The sequence below is a fragment of the Cottoperca gobio genome, chromosome 13 (genome assembly GCF_900634415.1).
Source record: "Cottoperca gobio chromosome 13, fCotGob3.1, whole genome shotgun sequence".
In the NCBI taxonomy this organism is placed as follows: domain Eukaryota; kingdom Metazoa; phylum Chordata; class Actinopteri; order Perciformes; family Bovichtidae; genus Cottoperca; species Cottoperca gobio.
In genome coordinates this window covers 14,199,094-14,222,409 of record NC_041367.1, presented here as the reverse complement: position 1 = coordinate 14,222,409, position 23,316 = coordinate 14,199,094, and the positions used below count along the sequence as shown (strand labels likewise).

The 23,316-nt window shown below is 39.7% G+C and overlaps 1 protein-coding gene across 1 annotated transcript in view; it reads left to right on the top strand.

Annotated features, from left to right (window-relative positions):
- The first annotated feature begins 3,354 nt into the window (after positions 1-3,354).
- The window catches only part of lrfn1 (leucine rich repeat and fibronectin type III domain containing 1), a 98,902-nt gene continuing 78,940 nt past the window's right edge, over positions 3,355-23,316 (top strand). The window contains exon 1 of the mRNA XM_029447239.1: positions 3,355-3,677. The gene's annotated coding sequence lies outside the window, so the exon portion shown is untranslated. The remainder of the gene's footprint in view (positions 3,678-23,316) is intronic.

Genomic DNA, 23,316 nt, shown 5'->3' with positions numbered 1-23,316 from the left:
AAACCTTTTAAATGTTCTACATGTTTTCTCATTTCCTCACTACAAGTGTTCCATAAATGAACACCCTCGACTGTTATACAATAATGTTTTGTATTAGTTCTCACTAATTGTTTCTTGAACATACAAACTCCTCTCAGACCGTGTTGAGTTTCTCTTATTTGAAACAACGTTTGAAAACTATTAAGTAATAATCTATTGTTTGCTTTGTGTACAATTTGAACCTGTTTGAAGTGCTTTTAATGTGATAAACGCTGGGTGTGTTGGTTTATTATGACTGTTTTTATTTACAACCCTTATGGCTTTAATCCCAATTCAAAGTACGCACACACAAGCGACACCGTTCACTGATACGTTGAACTGATGGAGCATCACATTACAGGTGCTTCGGAGTCAGCCAGGGAGGAGAAACGTCGTTTCACCGTCCTTAATGGAAATTGATCCGAGCAATTTGTTAAGTGCAACTGTGTTGTGTCAAAAATGACATTTTGAGGTGGACACATACAATGGCTATGTACACCTAAACCTAAATTGAGCAACCTCAGTATGTACTATGTTCCGGGTCATTAAGCGCTCCTTCTGAGGGTATTAGCGGCCGGGTGGTGTGTACTGGATCCCAGAACAGACGCCCCTCTTATGTTTTGCACTTTAGGGAACGGCAAGTTTCCTTATTAGAGAGGATGGATCACACTGACCTAATCTGCTATTATGCTTTCAAAGACTAGTGCAGTAATTTCATCACTTTGGCGAGTGAAGAGAGTTAAGACAGACAATCTCTCAATATCACACTAATCAATCACTTTTACAGTGCATTACTACGAGAGCGAGCTCTGCCCCCATGGAGTGCGGCCTGATATAAATAGCAGATTGGCTTCCTTCATGGCTCTTTATCAATTTCCATCAGTATTCGCTGCATGCGTCCTATGCACTCCCCCACCTCATGAACACACATGCTCATTCAGATCGGGCTCAGCATTCACATAATGAAACATAAACTCGGCACGTTCTGCGGCACAATGACACTTTGGAGGATCGGCGTGTATTCAAAAGGCTCAAAACTAGTTTGAGAGTGTGTTTGAATCTAAATGTGTCTGGCTTCATCCCTATATACAGATGACTATGTGGTGAATATTTGTTGACTTACTGTTAAGTTGGTAGGTTTTGCCAGGAAGTGTGCAGAAGTCTCCCAAAATGAGTTTCCATCTAAAATACCTCGGAGGTGCCCATCCCGTTATGAACTGTCCTTTAAATATAACAGACTGCTGCTCTTGTACAAAGAGTTGCACATCAGATTATTGTAACACCTGTCATGATGCAGCACAGAACTGCAGATGATGTAAAATGCAGCTGCAGCATTAAAGGGGGGAGGATGTATGTATTGTAAGGCAATACCAAAAAGAAATATTCCTATTAAGATTTACCATTACATCATTTCCCTTTTTAAGGACATAAAGTGTGCCTGTGCTACTCTACTAGAGCAGTAACCTTGTTATTTATGGTACTTTTATTTCTTAACATTCCACCATTATTATAGTATTACATTTGGGACCTGTTATGGGTGATATTTTTATTGAATCATATATTTTCTTAGATGATCAGGTACTTTATACAGTGAATTAACTGAGATCGCATCATACATATTGCATTTAAATCACCTGTACGTTAAAGGTGAAGTCAAACTTCCCTCTCCTGACTGTCTGCAGGTCTCTTATATCCACTGTTTCCTATATACCAAACACTACAAGTCTGTTTCTGTGCAATATGTATGATGCACCTGCATTCATATCAATCTGATTTGACAGGATTTGTCAGACAAGACGCAATAATTCCTTTTTTTCCATCACATGTCCTGCGGCCTCCGTACAGGCAGACAATACACTCGGGGATGAATATGCACCAGAAGACACATGTTATCCTCTTCTTAGAGGCACATTTCGGCTGTGCACATTCTAAAGAAGGATAGGCTGTCTCTGGCTTTATTCTGCAACTCTGAGAGGATTACCCATTGTTTTGTTTTTTATGATGGGAGGATATTTATGTTTATTTTTCTGTACGCTGTATATCCCATTTCCATGGAGGAGTGCTTGTCCCAACGCAAAATAAAGCATGAGGTGCTGCCGGAGACATGTGGGTGGTCAAGTTTGTTGTGCTTCTGCTTATCATGATGGCCATTCAAGATTGAGAAGGATAAGAAAATAAAAAGGGGGTAGGCTAGGCATTACAGCCTGAACACAAAGCAGTAAACCCGCCTATATGGGGATGAGTGAATGTGATTTTTTAAGTGCAGCAATGACCCAACACCCCATCTCCACCCACCTCCCTCCCCTCCTCTTGCCTCCCCACCGTTGCAGTATCTTGTTGTGGTGGACCATGAGCTACCAGCCCATCCCGGAGTATCTCAAACACCTCATAGCGCCTCCATATATGAACCCACCATCATGTGAAAACATTTCCTCCTCATCTTCACCACAGGAAAAAGAAACCCTCAATGTGTGCTTTAAATGCAGCCCAAATGACATCACATTGCTGCAGTGCTGCACTGTCCATGAAAGGTGTCAGTCGTTTCCTCTCATACCAAGAATGTGTCCACTGGCCACTTGGCTCTGCTCTGCTCCAGACATCATGGCGTGACAACATGTTTGCATTTATATCGGGCTGTTATTACGCAGGTGGACGCCTGCATGAGGAGTAGAGGCGCATTTTCAAAGGCTGCCTGTTCTCTCGCACACAGCAAGATTTCCTGCCACATCCCGCCCGGAGAAATCGACCGCATCGCTTTGTTGAAGGAGCGGACAATCATGTATGAAAACTAATAGCTCGCATGGGGACGCATAGTAGCCTATTGGAGAAGAAAAAAAGGGGGGGAAAAGTGCATTATTAGTGCATGGGTGGGAATTCTTCATTGCGCTTCAGACTGAGGAAGTTAAGACAACAAATTGCTACAGTAATGGCAAACAGCTGCCAGGAAAGCAGGCGTGATAACTGCGCCGTGGAGCTGTAATTACTAGAGTTTTCGACCTTCGGGATTTTTTGACGGACTTGAAGCCTGAATTTGACGCCAACCTTCAACCGTCAGGGGCTGTTTTTTCAAGAGCGCAACCCATCACTTCCAAAACGAGCCCCGGACTGCAGTTTTCTGTCCTGACTCCATCTGAGCGGAAATTCATAATACGGGTGAGATTTATTGGGATTTGAATCCCACAGTATTCCTGCGTTACAAACCCGGACGCGGGGGACTTGATACCACCACGTACTGACGCTTTAACCCCATTTGAACAGGGGCTCGGACGCAAGCCTCGGACTGTCCTCTGCTTTCGTTTTTTTTGGGGGGGGGGGGATTTCGGCTCTACGGTTTTCTGCCTTTAACGCCTTGATCGGATCGTACTGGGATTTAAGGTGGGGTTTTATCGCGACGCAGGTAACTGGAAAATATCCCACTGTCTCTTGTTGATGATACTTGAGCGGCACATTTGTCGCTCGTCACGTCCGTTTGGATTTTCCAGCACAAGCCCACAGCAGTCTAATGAGAAGGTTTTTACGCGTCAATTTGGAATAAATGAACTCCCGTTGCCATCTGAGAGTCGTTGTGAACGTATCCAGTGAGACAAGTGTGTGGACAGGCGGAAATCATGTGCAATTGGATCACCCCTTCGGCGTCTGCTTTATTAGTGCCACTTTTGGTAAGTCACTTAGTAGACTTGGTAAGAAATGTGCGATGGACTTTGCACTCCTGATACATGTGTGGATGAATTTGCGCCTCTCTGACGAGCTGAACAGTGTCCAAATCTGTAGTGTGCCGCATTGATATGCAAACAACTAAATGTAGAATAATAGGCCTTCTATCTATCTATCTATCTATCTATCTATCTATCTATCTATCTATCTATCTATCTATCTATCTATCTATCTATCCATCTATCCATCTATCTATCTATCTGAGCAGCAACATATCTATTTCTCTGTCTTGCACAATGTGCAAATCTTTGCTCTATTTTAAAGGCAGCCATTCAATGTAGTCTGCTGGATAGTATAATGTCTGTTCATTTGAGATGTGTTTAGGCTACTTGAGATAGTCAGTCCTCACGTGGTGGAGCAGTTTCTGATGTGCTTATACAGTCTGTTAGATGGAGCCCAAAAAAGCCCTGTCATACTGTAGCTGTGCTCGGGCTCCAAACTGTGCGATGAAGATTGTTACACAGTGACACTGACACAGTTGTATTCCCAGAGACTGGAGTGCATGTGGAAATGGCCCGGGCGTGTCTGCATCAGCACGACGCAGAGACAAAGTCTTTTCATAAATTAGCAACAGCACTGAAATCCTCCCTGTCGGGCCAATTGCACTGATTGCTGAGAGAGTGGACAGTTTCACTGTGGAGCCACGGAACTTGATTGATGAGCAAAACTTAGCAATGTCCCTTTGAGTTGAGTTTAAAGATAGAGAGATGATTATTTTATTTGATGGTGATGAGTGGAGGCCTCAGCAGGATGTGTGCACTGTGTGTGTGTGTGTGTTAGAGGGCTGCACATTGCCTTTGTTTTTTTGACAATCAGCTGAACAGGTTTAGAGATGATAAAGAGTTACATAAACACTGATGCAGCATGATAATAATCTCATGGGTGCTATAAGTGAATGCTGGCAATTACGTGTGTACAGTACTTGGAATTTTTTGCCCCTCTCATCATTTCCCAGTTACTCAATAAGCTCAGCCTCCTTAGATTCAACTCAGCATTTGTAGGACGTTTGTTACACTCTGGCTATTTTCTAATTTTGGCACACAGGGACATAGAGGTTTTTGAAATATCTGTTTATCACTCAGAGGAAACCGGCAACAACAGATGGGAGAAATAAGGGTCCAGCATGCCTGCGTGGAGGTAGCAAGGTTGTATATCTATTAGACTGAGGAGGGGTTAGATGTCAATGTGCTTAGACTAAAGTCATGTGAAGATCCCTCATATAGCTCTGCTTTATCCGCATAATACCTTCCAAAGACATCCCCTGGGGAAGATGTAGGCATTGGCCAGCCGTGTTGCTACAGCAGGGCGTGCAGTGAGTGCTACTGCAGCTTGCAGTGCTATTGGAAAACAGTGACTACCAGCTGCATCTATTGTATACAGCCTCCTTCACCCTGAGTGAGCCTTAGGACGGCACGTATGTTTCCTACACCTTTTAACTGCAGTCGACTGAAATCACACAGTAAGGGAGAACAATAAAAGTTGTCACAAGCTCTTGGCATTGTTCCATATTCTGACAAATGCCTCCTCTGTCTAAGAGCAATAAAAACATGCTGTGTAAGTCATATAAGGCTTTTATGGTAAAAACAAAAACAAAAAGCACAAGCTAGTTCAGGGGCCTTGCTCACTCTTATTTTGAAGTGCTTCAGTAAAAGCTGAACCCTGTTTTTTCGACTGGCTGAGAGAATAGAGAAAATTGAAATGACGTTTTGTTAAAGCTGTGCACCACACAGTTCTTAACATGAGGGACTTGAAAAGACTCCTAAAACAGAGGTTAATGAGGGTTTTTCTGAGCAGGGTTGATACCCTTGAGCTTTATTGGATTTGTAATTTGAATTAGCAGTGCATGCAGCGGGGCTCTTATGTATTTAGAAGTCGTGTTTTTTACTAGCTGTGTGCGTTGCAGTAAGTAGTGATGATCACATCTTTGGCGGGATGTTACTGCAGAAGCTCAGAGCACTTGCTGTCATGTGTTTTTCTAATGAAATCAGGCAAGGGTGGTCATTATCATTATCATGCATTATTGCCAATGCTTCCAGGTTTAGGGATGCTAGTGCAGGCAGGAAACCGACTGCCGGACAAACTCATATCTCAGCAGGTAATGCATAAAAAGAAAGTGACACTGCCATGTGTGCAAGGGTTTCTGCTTTCTAGGCTGCCTTATACGATCCTTGGGGTGAGATTAATGTGGTCTCTGCCTCGCCATTCTGTTGCATTGTGTTACAGCAGCTGTTCATGGTGCCGGTGTCATGTGTTAGCAATATGAAATCGGGACCAGTAGAGGGTTATCAGCCACTGCGGGAATGAGAGAATAGCAGCACGCACAAGCTATTGATCTGCATTTGGGATTCAGTATAAAAGACTTCATAACAGGTTGTATAAACCTGTTTTTGTTCTCTGCAGTGAGTCATGCTTGCAGACTGAGAATGACTAAATGTACACATTCGCTCCAAATAATGCTTTTTACAAGCAACTCAAAGCTATAATTGTGAGGTGTACAGTTTCACAGTGCATACAGATAAAAGTCTGATCTCAGCATTAAGAAAAATGAGTTTGTTGAAGCTGAGAAGGGTCAATGGTCTTGTTATGTGATGGCATTTCCACCCCCCACTTTTAAAACTCAGGCTGCCTTTGCCTTAATGCCTTTTCTAGAAATAAACAACAAAGGATAACATGACGCAAACAGTGACAGACTTAAAGCAAGTGAATAAAAAACTATCCTCTCGTTAATGTTTTGAATTCTGGACTCTGTAGTAAGGAAACGGCAAAGAAAGGAGAAAATAAGTACCAATTAAGTTGTTATCAGTCGACAGAAGAGATGTTTCTCCCAAGGCAAGTCAAGTTATTTAGTGCTCAAGAAGCATGAAAAAAGTTGAAGAAATGGTGTAATTACAACTAGCCAAAAAGATCAAAGGAGTAGCCACCAAAGCACTGAAGCAATTAGACTTGAGCTAAACTTGAAATGTATTTTTTAAGGTTATCAAGAGACAGTGACAGAAACAAGCAGTGGTGAACTCTGAGATCTGAACACGGGAGGAAACACAGGTAAATAACTTCCAGGCCTCAAGAGGCATAAAACACTTTTCAACTTTGCTGCGTCAGGAATTTCAATAAGAGCAAACGGCAAGAGCACTAAAATATTACACCAAGAGGTTACTGCAGAGATATTTTACAAGTCGTAAACACAGCTATTGATCACTTATGTGATATATTTGATTCAGTTTGTAAAGATTACCCTGTTTCTTACCTGAGTGTTTCTTCTTACTCGTCAGGAGACAATTTCTTTTAGTTGTGCAGCATGATGTCGCCTCACAGCAAGAGTAAAATAAACCAATACACAATCCAAAAAGATCTACTTTAGACAGATTGAAAAGTTTATTTTCCACTTGAAGGTGAATGTGACTTCATTAGCCTTGTTTCAGACTTATGATCTGTCCAGAGTGTACTTTGCCTCTCGCACACTGCATGCTGGGATACGCTCCCGTCTCCTGCTACATTCATTTTGAATGAAAAATAATGAAAATGGAACCACACTCACTACAAATACGTTGCAGTCAATCAAACGTGCTGGCAAACCCTGGTTTGCAGAATGTTCAGTCAATAAATTAAGATGAAACAAACTGTCCTCAACTGCAGAAAATACAAAGCAGCAGAACACTCTCCTAAACCTTCCAGAAATATAAAAAGTGGGAAAAACCGGAGCAGACTTCATCATTTTTGGCTCTTGGTCATGGTTTTTTATGTCTTGAGAACATTGGTATTCTGACTTGGTAACCTTTGGAAATAATGATTGCTGGATGGCTCCTTTTATCCTGGAGGCTTTTAGCCTCTCACATCTGAGCAGTACATCTGAATAAGAACATTTATTGTCAAAGAGCATGAACTTGTGTGTGGAGAATGCCTGTTAACCATGGCTAAATCGCTGTTGTTGTTGTTGTTTTTTTTGACAAAGACTAATAAAACAGGTGCGCACAAAGAACGCCGGTGCTCAAAGACTGACCTGCTCGGTGCCACATGATGAGTGTCGCATGTAAAATGTAGCAAAAGAGTGTGACCAGAATGTACAATGGGGGATTGGTGAAGGGAGCTATAAGGAACCACTGGAGAGTCATTTTCAGAGACTAGCTGTCTGAAGTGATGGATACAAATTCACATTAAAGATCTATATGGAGGTTAGACTGCTTATTCCTGCAGGAATGCTGTGCAGGATGTAGTATGTTATTGAGCCCCCTGCTGAGCCCAGTATTAAGCAGCTGTCATAATCCAAATATCCTTTATTCAACCTTACAAGAGCAGCTAGAATCCAGTCAGAAATATTCAATTGAGAACAACATGTCACCTGCTGTATAGCATATGGCATTTAAACTGCAGAGGAGCATCTCATTTTATGCCCATGAGATCCGCTGCATGGTACCAGCCAGTCGCCCTCGGATAAAAAATATTATTAGTGGCATCTGTCTCCCTCAAGAACTACTGTTGTGCAGTCATCCTGCCGCCGTGGCAGCTTTAAACTGTTGCTCCTGACACTGTGTCAGAGCCTTTATATGGCCATCTAGATAAAGTGATATGATATCGTTATGTAAACAAGAAACAATGGACGAGTGTAGCATAATAGCAAACTTCAACTGCTGCTTCCAGTCTTCTACTGTTTACCTGAAGGTGACACTGATTTAGATCATGCTCTCAGTAGCTGCATTTGGTCACATTGATCAATATCTTCTGCCTGAACAGCATTTCCCTTTGGCTCTCTTGAGAGAGCCAATTAAGAGCGCTACATGTTCTCATACAGAGTTTGAAATGCACACAAACACTATCTTCCCCACAATCCCATTAAATAATGCATAAGAACAATATATTATTGTGCAGCGCTCATTATCACAGGTCCTACTAGTCCAAGGAAAGACTTTTCTTCTCTGAAGTAAGAAGCATTGGGCCAAAATGTAGCGCATTTACTCCTCTATTCCTTTTTAGACTGAGGCATTAAACAAAATATAATGTCACCATGAATTACTCCTGCTGAATATGCCACTGTGATGAGAGATCTCTATGTCCTTACTTATTGATTTGTTTGTCAGAAAGTGGTGCGGCATGCTCATCATCAGGCTGCAGCAGTCTAACTGTGCTGCCTATTAAAGACTGAAAGACCGCAGAAGCATTAACTATTCCAGTGAAATGAACGGTTAAGAGCCTCAACCTTCACATTCTGTTTTCTGAATGTCTGGCTTTAATAGAGAGGCACACGCATAATCAAGCACCCCGGTGCAAAAAAACAAAACAAGAAGTCTGAATAATATCTTGTCTCTGATCATATTTATTTAATCTGGTTTTCTTTTCAAAGCATCCTCGCATGTTGTTCCAGGAAAGTTGTGGGAACTCGATATGTTTCAGTTTATGCTGTTTGATGTTTTAGAAAACCACAATATGGTATGTTTTAGTTATTTATTTTTTATATATAGGTGAAGAGGAATCAGAGAATATTATATAAATTGTTTCTGACTGTGCTTTTAATGTTTCCATAAATGAATAATCTGGTAACACTCAAAGAGCATGTTTAGTTTGGAGAAATCCTGATATCTGGCTGTTGCAGCTGACAATAGTGGAAACATTCAGCTAGCCTTGATTAAATCTCTCCCTTCAGTCTTCATGTCTGTGAGGAGAATTTCATTGGTGCGTATAGAGGACCCCTGCTGCATTGATAATGGTCTAGCTAGGCTGGACTATCACGGAAAAAACACCTTAAGGGAGATGAAGAATATATTACCTCAAAGAAAAAGCAGCAGCAGAATTTCCACACATTTGGCCCAAATCCATGAAATTCGTTCTTCATTTGTGTTGCATGCTTTGATGCATGTATTATTTGATATTTATCAAATATGCACACGAGATTCACAAACTGATAATTTACTGCCTGTGGCTTTTTTGAAAAAATAATAAATTAGCAGGCTTATCTCAAGGTGTGCTGCACTATATTAGTGTAAAGCCGCAGATTATTGCCGTGTAAATCGTTGACACATTTCTGAAAGCTTTATAACTCTGAAATAACGAGCACATTCTCCTTAGAATAGATTTAGGGTTCAGACGAGAACAGCTTCTGAAGAAACAAATAATTATCGATCAGTGTTTTCTGTAATTTATCGATGTAGAATATCTTTATCGTGGCCATTGCAGAGAAAATGTGTGTGCTATAAACAATGTTTGATTTTCTCCCCCAATGTTAAAGTGAAATTAAGAAGAACTGCTAAATTCAATGACAACCGACTGACTGAATAGTTTGTGCAGCGTGGTGTATTTATTTGGCCGCAGTAAGCAGTATAACTCATCGATCAGCACATTATTACACATACATGAGCAGAAGGACTCTTAAGCAGGGTGGATTTCTTGCTGACACCGAGCTTGAAGCCTGGCTCAGAAAAATCCATCCCTAAGATCAACATCTATTGGATGTTTCTATCCTTGTTTCCAAATAGTTCACTCAGGTTTAGCTATTAATTACAAGAGCTGTCGCTGATGTACTGCTTCCAGCAGTGGGTTAATTTCAGTAATACTTTATTTTGGTGATATTTATGGACCTTGTTTCTGGGGATTGATTTTTGTACCCCTGGAATGCGTCCAGTGACTCCCTTGTGTCCACAGACGGACTTACTTTTTAGTAGACAATATATATCCTGCAGAGCATGAAGTGTTCATGTGTGAATGTCCTCTACACAAGCTTTTCAGCCTGAGTCCCCACCCATCCTCAGTTATTTCAATGCATGCATCAATGTATTCATCCATCTAATGTATGCATATATCGATCCATTCAAGTCAACCCAAAGAGATTTAGGTCCCAAAACTAATTCCATACTTTTTGTCATGACATTAAACCTGCTGAGAATTAGCATGTAGTTTAATTTGGGATTTTTGTTTTATCCTTTTTATTTCGCTAGTGATGGGATAAGTCAAGGAGAAACTTGACATAAAAACATCTATAAAACTGTCAAATGGCAATACATTTGGTGTGTAATTGTGTTCAACACGACAATGTCCTGTGATTAAAACTCAAGCCATTAAACCATTTTCCAGACAGTGAACAATATCATTGTTGAAAAATCAGGAGTTCAAGAAAAAACCATGAAAACAAAAAACCACCCAGTGCCATAAAGAGGAATTTTATCAAAACCTCTTTGAGGACGCTTCTCTCTCTTAGTGGGACAGTGGCAATATCCAAAACATTATCTTTATTTCTCTTAGAGCAGATCCTCATGTGGAGTGCATCAAGTGGGCACTATGCCGTGTGCTACAAATCAACATGCAGCTTCAGCTAAATATAAGCTGTGAAAGGCAATGATACAATCTCTGCACCTTCCTTTAGTTTAAAGCTTTTGGAATGCCTTTTTATTATAAGGATACCATGCAACAGAAATGACTATTTTACCAGTCAGTGAATAGAAATTGCCAAGCAGACAATGTTAGCACTTTGTACTGCATTTTCTACAATAAAGACACTATCCTATGTTGCAGCAAGTGAAGAGTGACCGTCTCTATTGTGTCCTCCAGAAATGGAAATCTGTTCAAAGGAATGAATTGAAGCTTGTTAGTCCAGCACACCAGTTCACTGACTTGCAGTCAGCTGAAGGCTAGGATGATCAGGTCGCTGCCAAATGTCTTCGGTTGATCAGATGCTGTTGTCTTAATTATGAATACTGAGCAGTGCAGTATGTTGCTGTGGATAAGCCTGTCTGCCAAATGGTATAAATGTAAATGCTAATGTGAGGATTGTGAATAAAAAAAAAAGACAGAAAATGAGGATTTTCCTCCAATAAACATGTGCAAGCACTGGCCATTGCAAAGGTAATAGTCCACTCAATAGACTGCTGTCTTAAAAATGGAAACTCTCTCTGGAGTCCTATTAACCCACAGCAATGGGCTTTTTTGATTTTTTTCTTCACTGCCCAATTTGTAAACTGGCATGCTATATGTAAGACAGCTGAAGGGTTGAGTGGTTTAGCATGCCATGAATCTTTTGTGATGTGGGGAGTAGTCATCTGTAAGGGCCCGCACTGAGGGGCAGGTGGGTGGTGTTGACATACATGAGATATGAACTTGCAAAACAAAAGCAACACCATCTCCACTGTTGTACGAAAAACAGCAATGGCATCCAAGATTCAGCCCTCAGCGTAACCTGTCTGTCATAACATGCCAACCAAACTCGTGTCAAAGAAAAACAGCGGCCAGTAGAAGGTCAGCTGTATATCAAGCTCATATGAGCGGTGCTGAGACTTCAAACGATACGAAAGCTTTATGGTTTGATACCAACATCATTATAACTATGTAGCAAACTCGCAAATAAACCAGCCCGGCAAATGTAATGTGATTATCTCATTACAGAGTGGTTATCTTCCAACAGGCAAACGCTGCATGCTTTTGGCCTTTAGAAGCCGTACATGCTTACGATTATTCATGATGCACTTTCGCTTCAGCAAAATCAGTTCATTAGATTGTTGTGACAAACTACTTTCTCTACTGAGAGACTTGATAGATGAGGACTGGACGTAGTCATTGTGGCTGGGTGCCTATTGACTATAAGGGTCTCATTTATGGTACCTAAGACTAATGACGTATAGGACATTTGTAATGCAGGTCAGTCTCCTTCTGGATGTTTGGATAGATGGATGGTTGAAGACTCAAGAGCTTTGGGTATCATTTAACTTAGTTAAAGTGGTATGTTTCATGAGATGAGATTCTACCAGTGGCGGTAATTCACACAGAGTGAAGAGTATTCAAAAATAGGCTTTACCACATGGTTATTTCATATAGACTACTTATTGAATTACTAGAACGCATGCTGTATCATGATATATATTGTTATGGATATATGAAATTACCTATATCAGGATGGAAGATTTTAGCTATATCGCTCAGCCCTATCTGTATATAGTGCAACTCTTTAACTTAGTTTGCCACATATTTGAAAAATGTAGCAAATTGTTGTAAACTTAGCTGCTGACTGAGACAAAGCAGCCCTTCCTCCCTCTACCAGCGATACTTGAAGGAAGGGATGCAGTTCAGCGGAGGGAGAAGGACAGAGGACAGGATGAAGGTCTGATACTGAATCATGTCCGTGTTCTTTATTTTTGTTATAAACTTCACTTCACATATTATTTATTTTATTGACATTTTAGATTTGTTTCCAGTGAGATATTATTGAGTTTATATAGTGACTTTACAGTTGTAAACATTATTGTTGCTGGTTTAGAAACAACATTTAGTTGTACTTAAAATATAAATAATTTCTAATCCTGTTGTGAATTCTTATTTTATTATTTATAATATATTAAAAAGCCATTATTTATGAATGAAAAAGAACCACTAAGAGTATTGATCAATAACGGGATAAGGAGTATCGATAAGAGTGGTAGTATCCTAAATTAAGATAGTAGATAGACATTTTTAAATACGTATAAAGATATTGCCATATTTATATGTATTTATTGAGTCCAGTGTCTCATGCTTCACAAAATGTGTTATATAAGAAACAACTTAAGAAAGTGTCACTTCAAAGATTAATAAACTGCCTCTCTAGTTTTCATAGCTTTAGGAAAAACGTATTCGTGTACACAAATCTCACCGAAAGTGTCCAAGATCATACTGCAGAGCTGATTTGATGTTAATTTAAGGAGCATTTTGCTGTCGGTGTCTCTAATTATTAATCCTCCTATCCGAAGGGAACTTAGATTTGTCAGGATTTCCTTGCTTGAGCTCAGCACTGAAGCAAGATTTGAATCTCAACAACAATTATTGACTCAGCATGGTGGCGTGTCACCTTACATTTTTCTAATAAAGCATGCATAAATTACACAAATACTTAATCTAATTGGGTAAATGTTGTATGGTAAAAACGACAAGCCGCAAAATACAAAACTTAAAACTTAAAACAATTACCTTTTTCTCTTGTCTCATACTTTGTTTGTTTTACTAGACGATTGGAGGCTGCTTTGTGAGTGCATGTCTCTGAGGAAATAAAGCACAGATCGGGATGTAATGAAGATAACGTCTGAAAAATCCTCTAACTCTAAGAGCGCATGGCATTTGTTCAGATGGATACCCCTTTGATCCGCGGTTGGGGAGGAGAAGTCGATTGAGTGACTGACTTGACTGTATGTAGACTACACAGGGATTTAATAAGACTTATTTAAAAGGGGATTGAGATTGAATATACCCATATATATATATACAATGTATTTCTGTTTTATCATGATTGAATTGCGTAAAAGGGCCTTGAAGTCTGAATCAGATGTATCATTAAATACAAGACACTGGAGGAACATGGGTTCATCTAAAATATGTATTACATAACAGCGTTATGTGTCAAAATCAATCATGAATTTAAATGGATGTCTTTATCAGGGTTGTATCGGTACGTGTATTCACCCAAGAAAAGGTACAGGAGGTGTGGTTCGGTATGCGACTTACGGTTTGGTAGGCCCAAAAAATTACTTTTAAAATAGTAAACAGGGTTCCCCATACCTTCTTAAACACAAATTCAAGGACTTTTTAAGGACTTTCCAGGCTCAATTACCTCCAATTCAAGGACCCAACTCGGCATAGTTTGACATACGAATTTACCGTCGCACTTTCTTGAGGCAGGTGGCACGCGAACCAATGATGCAACTGTAGGAGACACATGGCCTTCAAGGATTGCAAGGACCCGTGGGAACCATGAGTAAATTAATGTTTGCGTAAAGTTTTTGGAGTGCAAGTTGTTGTCTCTCAGCTATAGCCTGCTAGCCTTCTTAGCCTGGTTAGCCAGGTTAACCAAGCTCAACTAGTGTTGCTGCTATCTGAATGGCAAACACAAATGAGAGACCAGAGCTGGAGGATCCTTCCAACTGTATGGGAGCATTACGGTTTTCCGGTTAGTTATGGACAAATGAAAATGGACAAAGATTAGTTAATTGGACCAAAACAATGTTTGCCTACATTATATCTGTGGAAACACTTAAAACATGCTTAGTGATTTACAAAGGCCTCACCCAAATGTGTCGATTGGCGCAACGTGACAAGATCAGATCGGAAGGACAAAAACAGATCGGAAGGCAAGTCCTTCGTCTCACAGCATTCAAGCCGCCTCCCACTGCAGATCGGACCGTGACAAAGCAGTCACTAATGCTAATGTTCCTACCCACTGAAACTCCAATTATAACATGATGGAGCATTACTTGGAACAGCACGCTACCGTTTCCTCAGCATTGACAGAAAAAGCACTCAAGGATATAGACATTGTTCATTTGTCCGCGAGTGGCGGAGGATGTGATGGAGGTCCTTGAACCACTGAAACAATAATGAGCTCTGAAACTACACCTTCTACCTTCGACATCTCAAACCCATGATCCTGAAATCAATAGAAGGAAATGATGGAGGAAGTCCCACCATGAGAGAAATTAAGGATACTCTCAGAGAGAACCTCCAAAATAGATACTGTGACCCTGGACTTCAAGACTTCCATAAAAAATGCACAACATTTAATTGAAGGTTCAGGACCGTCCATCACATGGACGGTGCGTGCAGTAAAATAATCTAAGACCACCTCAGAGATTGAGTCCAGTGTAGAGCAGGTATATAATTTATTTTATATCAAGGTTATTATTTTCTAAACTAAAAGGCTCTGTTCAAATATATATGAAATATATAGGTTTAGGTAACTGTTCTCTCCTTAGAATTCTTTCTATTCGTGGTCATTTCATACCGCAGGATGGAGCCACAGAGAAGGAATAGGTCGCCTGTCCTGCAGGGGTTAGCAGACTCACAGACCTCATTATCATGTCCACCTCATTTTCTGAAAATAGAAAAGTAAAACTTGAAAATATCCTTGGCTGACCTTGAAAGTACTCAGCAATGAATGTTAAAAGCTGAAATTGCACTACTGACTTCAATGGTTAATTTAAGTTTAGTTGAGTGTATACAGGTCAAATTCCTACAATGGAGCATTACTACCTTTTTTGTTATTTATTTTGATAGTTTTTATGGACAATATTCCAGCATTCCAGTGCCTTAACAGTCAGACTTACAGCCAATAACCTATTATTGCATTTTTCAATTTTTCAAAACAAATTACACAAATGTTATTTTCTGCATTTCTTGATTTCCGAGCATACCGAACTGTGAGCCCAAAACCAAGGTACATACCGAGCCGTGAACTATGTGCACCGCTACACTCCTGGTCTTATAGCTGCAAAAGTCTTTGAATTTTGATATGTCAGAATGTTTTGGTTAGACAGAGCAAGCAAAACACTTGGCAGCTGGCTGTCAACTGGAGTAGCTTTGGGGCAGAGACTTCATGGTATTAGACAGTGAAATCCGTTGTGCATTTTACGGTCTTCCATTATGTCCCCTGTGATCATTACACGCAGCCTGCAAGAAAATTCTATTTCAAATAATACATGATTGGGATTAAAATGTTAATGTTAACGTGTGTCTGCTTGAGCTTTTTGAAATGTAGAGACCAAATTCACTGGAAATATTTGGGGAAAAGAAATGCTAGTTTAGTTGAATAATGTGAAATGACTCTCTGACAATGGCCTTAGTTTGATTTCACTTGTGGCATTGTGGCTCGAGCTTTTTGGTTTGCTTTCCTTACTTGGCTTGTTGATAAGACACATCAGTGTTATTTGCTGCGTTGCCAGTGGCAGCAAACAGCCCTCAAACCTGTCAGGTGTTTGTGGCGTCTCAGCTGGATAAAGTGTGTTGCATGTAATCATGATGTGCTGCGTTTGAATGCAGCAAGGAAACATCACAGTCTTTCTCCGATATAGAAGCAAAGTCGTTTTGAGCCACATCCTCTGATTCACTATGTCTCATCTCAACCTATAACAGAAAATCATGATGTTTGTTTAATATGTTGATCTGATTTTAAAAAGCCACTGTTCTGCATGTCAAAGCATCTTATGTGTTGGCACACAATGCAACTTTAAATCAACTGTCCCTTTCAATTAGATATGCAATTAAGGGACTTGAAGATGTAAAACAAGCCTTCTTCAAAACAGATGCACCTCCGTGTTTGACTTGAGGGGGAGCGTTTCTCTCAGAATGGCTCCTGTTTTAATCGGTAGCTAACTAACTGAGACTACAGCTCTATCATTCTGGTCCAGGCACACTTAATGGACTTTAAATGATTTATCTCCAGGTGAAATACTTTAGTATGTGTAGCAGTTAGTTCCCCTGACACTAAACATGAACAGAACAGCACAGTAGCTTCTGTAATGATTAGGTGTAACGATCCATCTATCTGGGTCGATATATCCAAAATCATCGATTCCAAAGTGAAAACATTGAAACATCGCGGTTAGTGAGTGGTGCCCGCGGCGTAACGTTGCCGAGTACACACAGTACTGTCTAACTTCTATCTGCGGACATGTTGCTCTGGTGTTTGTGTGTGTAAAATACCGCCTATTGTGTTATTTTCCACTGGTATTGCTAACAAAGCTAACTTGCTAGAACTTGGTTTTCCGACTTGTTGTACTGGAACGCCGTCAACTTGGGTCATTTGCTATTTAATACAAGTTAAATGATTGGTTGTACCAAGTTTAGCTGAGCAACAATGTAAACACAAACAAAAACATTTTGTTATTTGTTATTATATTGTGACATATTGTATTGACGTATTGTTAAGTTAGATGGTTTCACCAGATGTCTACATGTATATCTTTTTTGGTCCATTTTTGTCGTCTTCACTCATTTTAAAGTCAGAATACAAATCTACAGCATATTCTTTTCTTGCCACTATCTGAGGGCAGATGTGTGAGAAAAACCAGTAAGCTAAATGTCACAAAAGTGAGATTGTGCAGTCATGTTAGCGGCTCCTTGAGGCTGCACTGAGGCACATCGGTGCTTTGAGCTAACTGTTGATGTGAGGGAGGTTTAATGTTTTCTACTGTCACCAAACTTATTGGGATTCATCCTCTGTTGACCATAGATGTCAGAACCAAATATCACTGCAATCCATCCAAAAGTTGTCAAGACATTTCACTAAAAAAATCTAAAAGCAGTGGCACTAGAGGAAAAGATCATGAAGGTTTAACACCCGGGATCATTCATGTGTGCACGTGCAAGTGCATGTGGTAAATGTTGAGCTATTTCCCAGTATCTCCGTCGTGTATATGTGCATATTTGTATATCCTGATGTTAATGCTGACATTATACATCAGATGTGAATGATTTCAAAGTTTCAGTATTGTGTTTGGAAATAGTTTTTCTATTTTGAATGCATCATTTAATTCAGTTCATACATCATTAGCTTCAGTTGCTTTGAGGAGCTGACTGTAACTTTCCACAGTATGTATGCGTTGTTCTGATGCACTATGCTACATACTGTAAAAAGGTGATTTTTCTCTTTCTCTCTTCTAGCATTTAGCATACAATTGACATACAATTTTACAGATAGCATCATCACTTAGCATTGCATCTACTTATAAACACTGGTACCTTCTTGCTACTTAATTTAGTCATCGTTCATGAAAATCTGCTAATGTACAATTTTCACAATTTTCCCACAATGCAAGTAGAATTGAAGTTCACTTGGGTTCACATACAAAAGGCTATTATTCAAATAAGTAATTATTTTCACAGTAATATGTTTGACTGGGAGTTTGTCAATGTTAGGAACTCCCCGTTGATCATGTTGGATCAGATTACTGTAGAATCTTACATAAACAATTATGTTTACTTTGCACAACAGTGATCCTCGCAGGTGATCCAATTGTCAGTCATAAATGAGTTTTTAGGTAATATGTGTGTTGATGAATTGCCTCAGCAAGCAATTTAAATACATGGGAAAATCAATGTAGACATGCCAGAAAAAATATTAAGCAGGATTTAGAATATAAATGTAATTAAGTATCTCTGCTAATGGTATGCAATTAAAATGTGTTTGTTATTTTGTGATCTCAGATGCAACCGTAAATGAATTTCAGCAGATGCACAACCATTTTGATTTATTTTCTTAAGCATATAAATATGAAATGTTTATATAAAAGTATGAGGGGAAATTAGTGACATTTATTCACTGATGTACTACACAGGGCTTTTTATAGTGGGCTGCTAATTTTAATAAGTGATATTTCTTCCTCTAATCTGATGATAAAATGTTTCCCGCCATTTCTGATGACAGTGAGTAACATAACAGAAAAGCACCATGAAATAGACTTTTGACTTTGATGTAGCTACCGGTATATTAAAATGACAAAGGCACATGGGAAAGCCATTTTAGGATGAATAACAATTGCCAGCATGAGTCAGCTTTTAAATCTTTGGGGATAAAAGCTTCACTTGAATTAGAAAACATGAGCGAAATAACCGCCCCAGCTGATTTACAGTTTTAATTTAAAATATCAAGATATCATAGTTTAAGTTTACCGAGCCAGAAGCAAAGGATTGTGGATGACAAAAACCTGATGTAAGACTACCTTTCAGAATAATAAGCATAGAAGACAGCTGTATTACTTTTATAGTGTATGAAGCAATAATAGATGTTCCTGTGTGGTTTTTGAAATGGGCAATTAAACATTTTCGATATGTTACAGTACAAAATTCATGATTGCAGGTACTCATCCCTGGCTGTGTTCCCTGAGACGGAGGCTGTCCATGAATAATTAGCTCAGTTTGAGCTTACTCGTTAAGAAGCTTAGAAGTGCTATGAGCTAAAGTATAAGCCGGCTTAGCGAGGTAAGTCCTGTACACCAACTATTGACCACATGTTCTCGGGGTGCACAGATGTATTTCAGCACCTTAAATAGGTGGTTTGCTGGAGACTGATCGCGTATCGGATTAACGTGTTTTTTCTCCAGATATCATAAAGAGGTACAGCTCATGAAGTGCTGAGCTGTAACCCCCCCCAATGCAATTTCACATCCTGCAAATGCTTGAAATGATTATAGTTTGGTTTGATTTGACATTAAATCAATCTGCAATGTGTAGGTTAGATACATCAAGCATTACTAAATGAAGTCTTAATGATAGCTTTCCTTGCGCTTGGACCGTACCACTTGTGAGAAAGTAATAAGCTAGTGACCCTCTGTGTCAGTCTTTCAAGCTGTGACGGCAATGTCACTGGGATAAGAAATGTATAATGGCCTTGTAGTCCCTGTTGCCTTTTAAAGCCATTCAGATTTTCCAAGCCATTACCTTTGAGAGATGAGCACCAGTAAATAGCGGAATATCCTGTTTGAGCAGTGTTCACACCAGCGTTGACTCACGCAGAAGGGGACCTTGTTTTTGTCAGTAAATCAACATGGCCTATGAGTCTTGTAGCTGCACACAAGGGGGAATCATTGGCAGGTCCCATCCTTCAGGTTTACCTTTGTCCTGTGCCTGGTAGACTGTTTCCAATGGTTACTGGGACTCTCACAGTTTTGGAAAGTGCTGCAGTAGGGGCTCAGTTACTGTCTATAAAAGCACCTGCAATAATGTCACGTATTGAATTTCTAGCACAATTGCAAACTAATTTGACTGGAGTTTCCTATTAATCAGGACAAGAATAGTACATTTCTATTTTCAGGAGATATGGAATTAAGACTTTACAACCATTAGAGCAAATGGTGCATATCACTACAGTGTGCCGCATATAGTAACCAGCTAAGTGCCAATAAATGTACCCTTTGCAATTCAGGCGGATATTTCTTCATCCACCATTTCCCCTTGAGATCTTTTTTTAGAATTACAATAAAGCTCCATCTGTCCATCCAGTTTGAAAGTAGTTCAAACGGCACACAAAACCATCAAGCCTACTTTTAATGACAGAACTGAAGAAATTAGAAAGGGGGATCTTGTGCGGTTCAGACTCCTCACAAAAGTGTACCAGAGAAGAGGATCTCTGGGGCACTTCACAAAGCACTGAACTCAAAGAAGGCACCGGACCACTCATTCATTTAACTTTAAGTTAGGACACTAAGATTTTAATGTGCAGCGCGTCTCCATTTGCACCAAAACGTTGGTTAACAAGTGTACTCTCGTGTCTCCATTGGCCCAGATACAGTATCTTCTCTGCTAGACTTTAAGAAAATGTTTCAATTTTGCTTAATTATGGATGTTTAACTTGTTTGCTTTCTGTTTTAACTTTGTTAAGAGGTGTACAAATGGCCCCTAGCAAATGAGTATACAGCCAGCTAATGTATTTGTTCTCCATGCTGAGGCGCACAGTATACAATATTTACATGTTAACTAACACTGGTCTGCATGCTCGGCTTCTCTCGGATCACACTCAGGCTAAAATAAAATGTGCGTCGACAATGCAGCGTGCAGATGTTGCTGTCAGCAGACTTCTTTCTGCATGCAAAGTATCTAAATTGTGAGCACAGCCGTGTAACATCCGTTTAGATACATGCAATACAGATAGATTCACAGAGTGAAAGAGGGTTTTGGACTAAATTTCTCATCTTAGATACTAATTTGACAGCTGTTTCATTTCACAAATTCTTATTATAAAAGGATGACAATAATGTGAGAAATCCTTTGTGTCAAAATCTACTGTGGTGTTAATCCGCTGTATTCCTGCTGAACATTTGCCAGTATAATACCCCAAACAATCAGAGAACGTCACTCATTTATAGAGGATATTTCTGTCTGTATTTTCATAAATGTTTTATGTACATGTCAGGCAAGCAGTTTCAGAAATGCTGCAGGCAGCTGTGGTGTAGGTGTGAAGCTATACGCCAGACTCTGACTACATGATCAGATATCACTGATTCCTTGCTGCATCCCTGCAAAACCACAAGAGAGGATCAATTTAACATTGCAAAGTTTAACTCTTAATTGTCCCAGTTAACACACTACACATGAGATGTGGAGATTTAAGGAAGCACATTTTCAAACCCAGTGTTTCAGTTCAATGGTGTACAGCTTGCCCCGGCTATTGGCATATAGTCACACTGTATCCATTATTAATGACATGGTTCTCAAGGACGACGTCTGTGCAAATTAGTATGCAGAGAGCGTGAAGATCCCTTACCAGCAGTGACTTCAAAATTAAGTATTAAAAACAGAATTCTGGCCTTTCTTTCAGTATGCTGGGGTCATATCTTTCTGCTGCACAAAATGGCCATTGGGATTTAGCTGGAAATGTTGACGCTTTACGGTGTTTGCAGTGAAAGACTGAGATATTGCTGTTGTATTAATTTACTTTCATCTTCTTATCTTGTTTTCTGAATAGGGCTCTACAAAACGGGGGAGTTTCACTGAATCCCTCGCTGAATTCTTTACAATATGTGAGCAGTTGTGTCATAATCACTGCTAACCGAGCAAATCTCCTTTAGAATTTATTTAAGTTTGCATTGAGATGACAAGGAACAATGTTAATGTTTAATGTTAGCAGGAATATTTCAGATAAAGTAGAGCTTAGGAAACAGTAGTCATCAATCATAACAAATGATCTTATTCAGCCGAGAGTGTTGTCACGATGCCAAAATGACTTCGATATGATATCAGTTTAGAGTATGTTGATACCGATATCAAAAGTAATGGAATAATAACAGAACATGGAACTTAATCATTTTTTTATTAATCCAAAAAAACAAAACGATGTCAATGCAAGGCAGTGGATGTGAAAAGAAGCTATAAAACAACAGGAGTAAATTATTGTACCATAGTGTGTTCATACATTTTAATATCTAACCATGACTGGAGAAACTCTTAATTAATATCCGCTCTTTACACCTTCACATCTCTCCACCGTCACACTATTTTGTTCCCTCTGGTCAGCAGTGATGTAGTGCATATGTCTAGAGTTTTAATTGTGAAAGGTAAAAACGGAAAGAGTGAAGCTGTAATGGCCACTGCCACTCACGTTGTCAATGTTGGAGCAATAAAGATTTCGCCGTCTTCAATCAGACCACAGAGCCTCCGTGTAATTATTGTATTAGCTTCATAACTATAGGCGCAACTCGTTACCCTCGGCTACATTACTTTACTTTTTACTCTGTGAGTCTGATTTGTCAAAAAGCCGTAGACAGTCTGCAAGAGCACTTGTATTTACAGCGTGCATATAAGAGAAATACACGGCCCCTAAACTTGCAGCTAGTGGAGGCAGAGCGCTCGCTCCACACATTCACAACCCCGCTGCAATTACCGGAACTAATACAATGATATTGCGATACATTTGAAGTATAGCTATGCCGTTCAATAGTAAGAGCAGATGGAGGTAGCTTAGTTCGTCATGGAATTGTTTTTTTGATTATTTTTACCATCCTCTCTAAATATTTACACTAAGTAACTTAACTGGCATGTGTCACTGTGTAAATGCTGCTTAGCTTACTCACGAAACTAATGTTAGCTTGTTTTTAGATTAATGGGTAGAAAAAGGTTTTCTGACCTGACACTTGACGCTGATTTATTTTTAGTTCTCTCCGCTCTGTCTCTGACTGCAGGTGTGTGCGCACGTGTGTGTGTGTCGGGAAGCGAAGCCCTGCCCTTTGCCAAACAGAGTGGAGGAGAGAATGTGAATGTGCAGAGCAACACAGTAAACACTGAAACGTGCACATAAATTAGATGAATAACATAAGCGTTTAGTTTATTTAATTGAAGAGCACCTGTTCAATGTTAAAAGTGAGTTGTGAATAT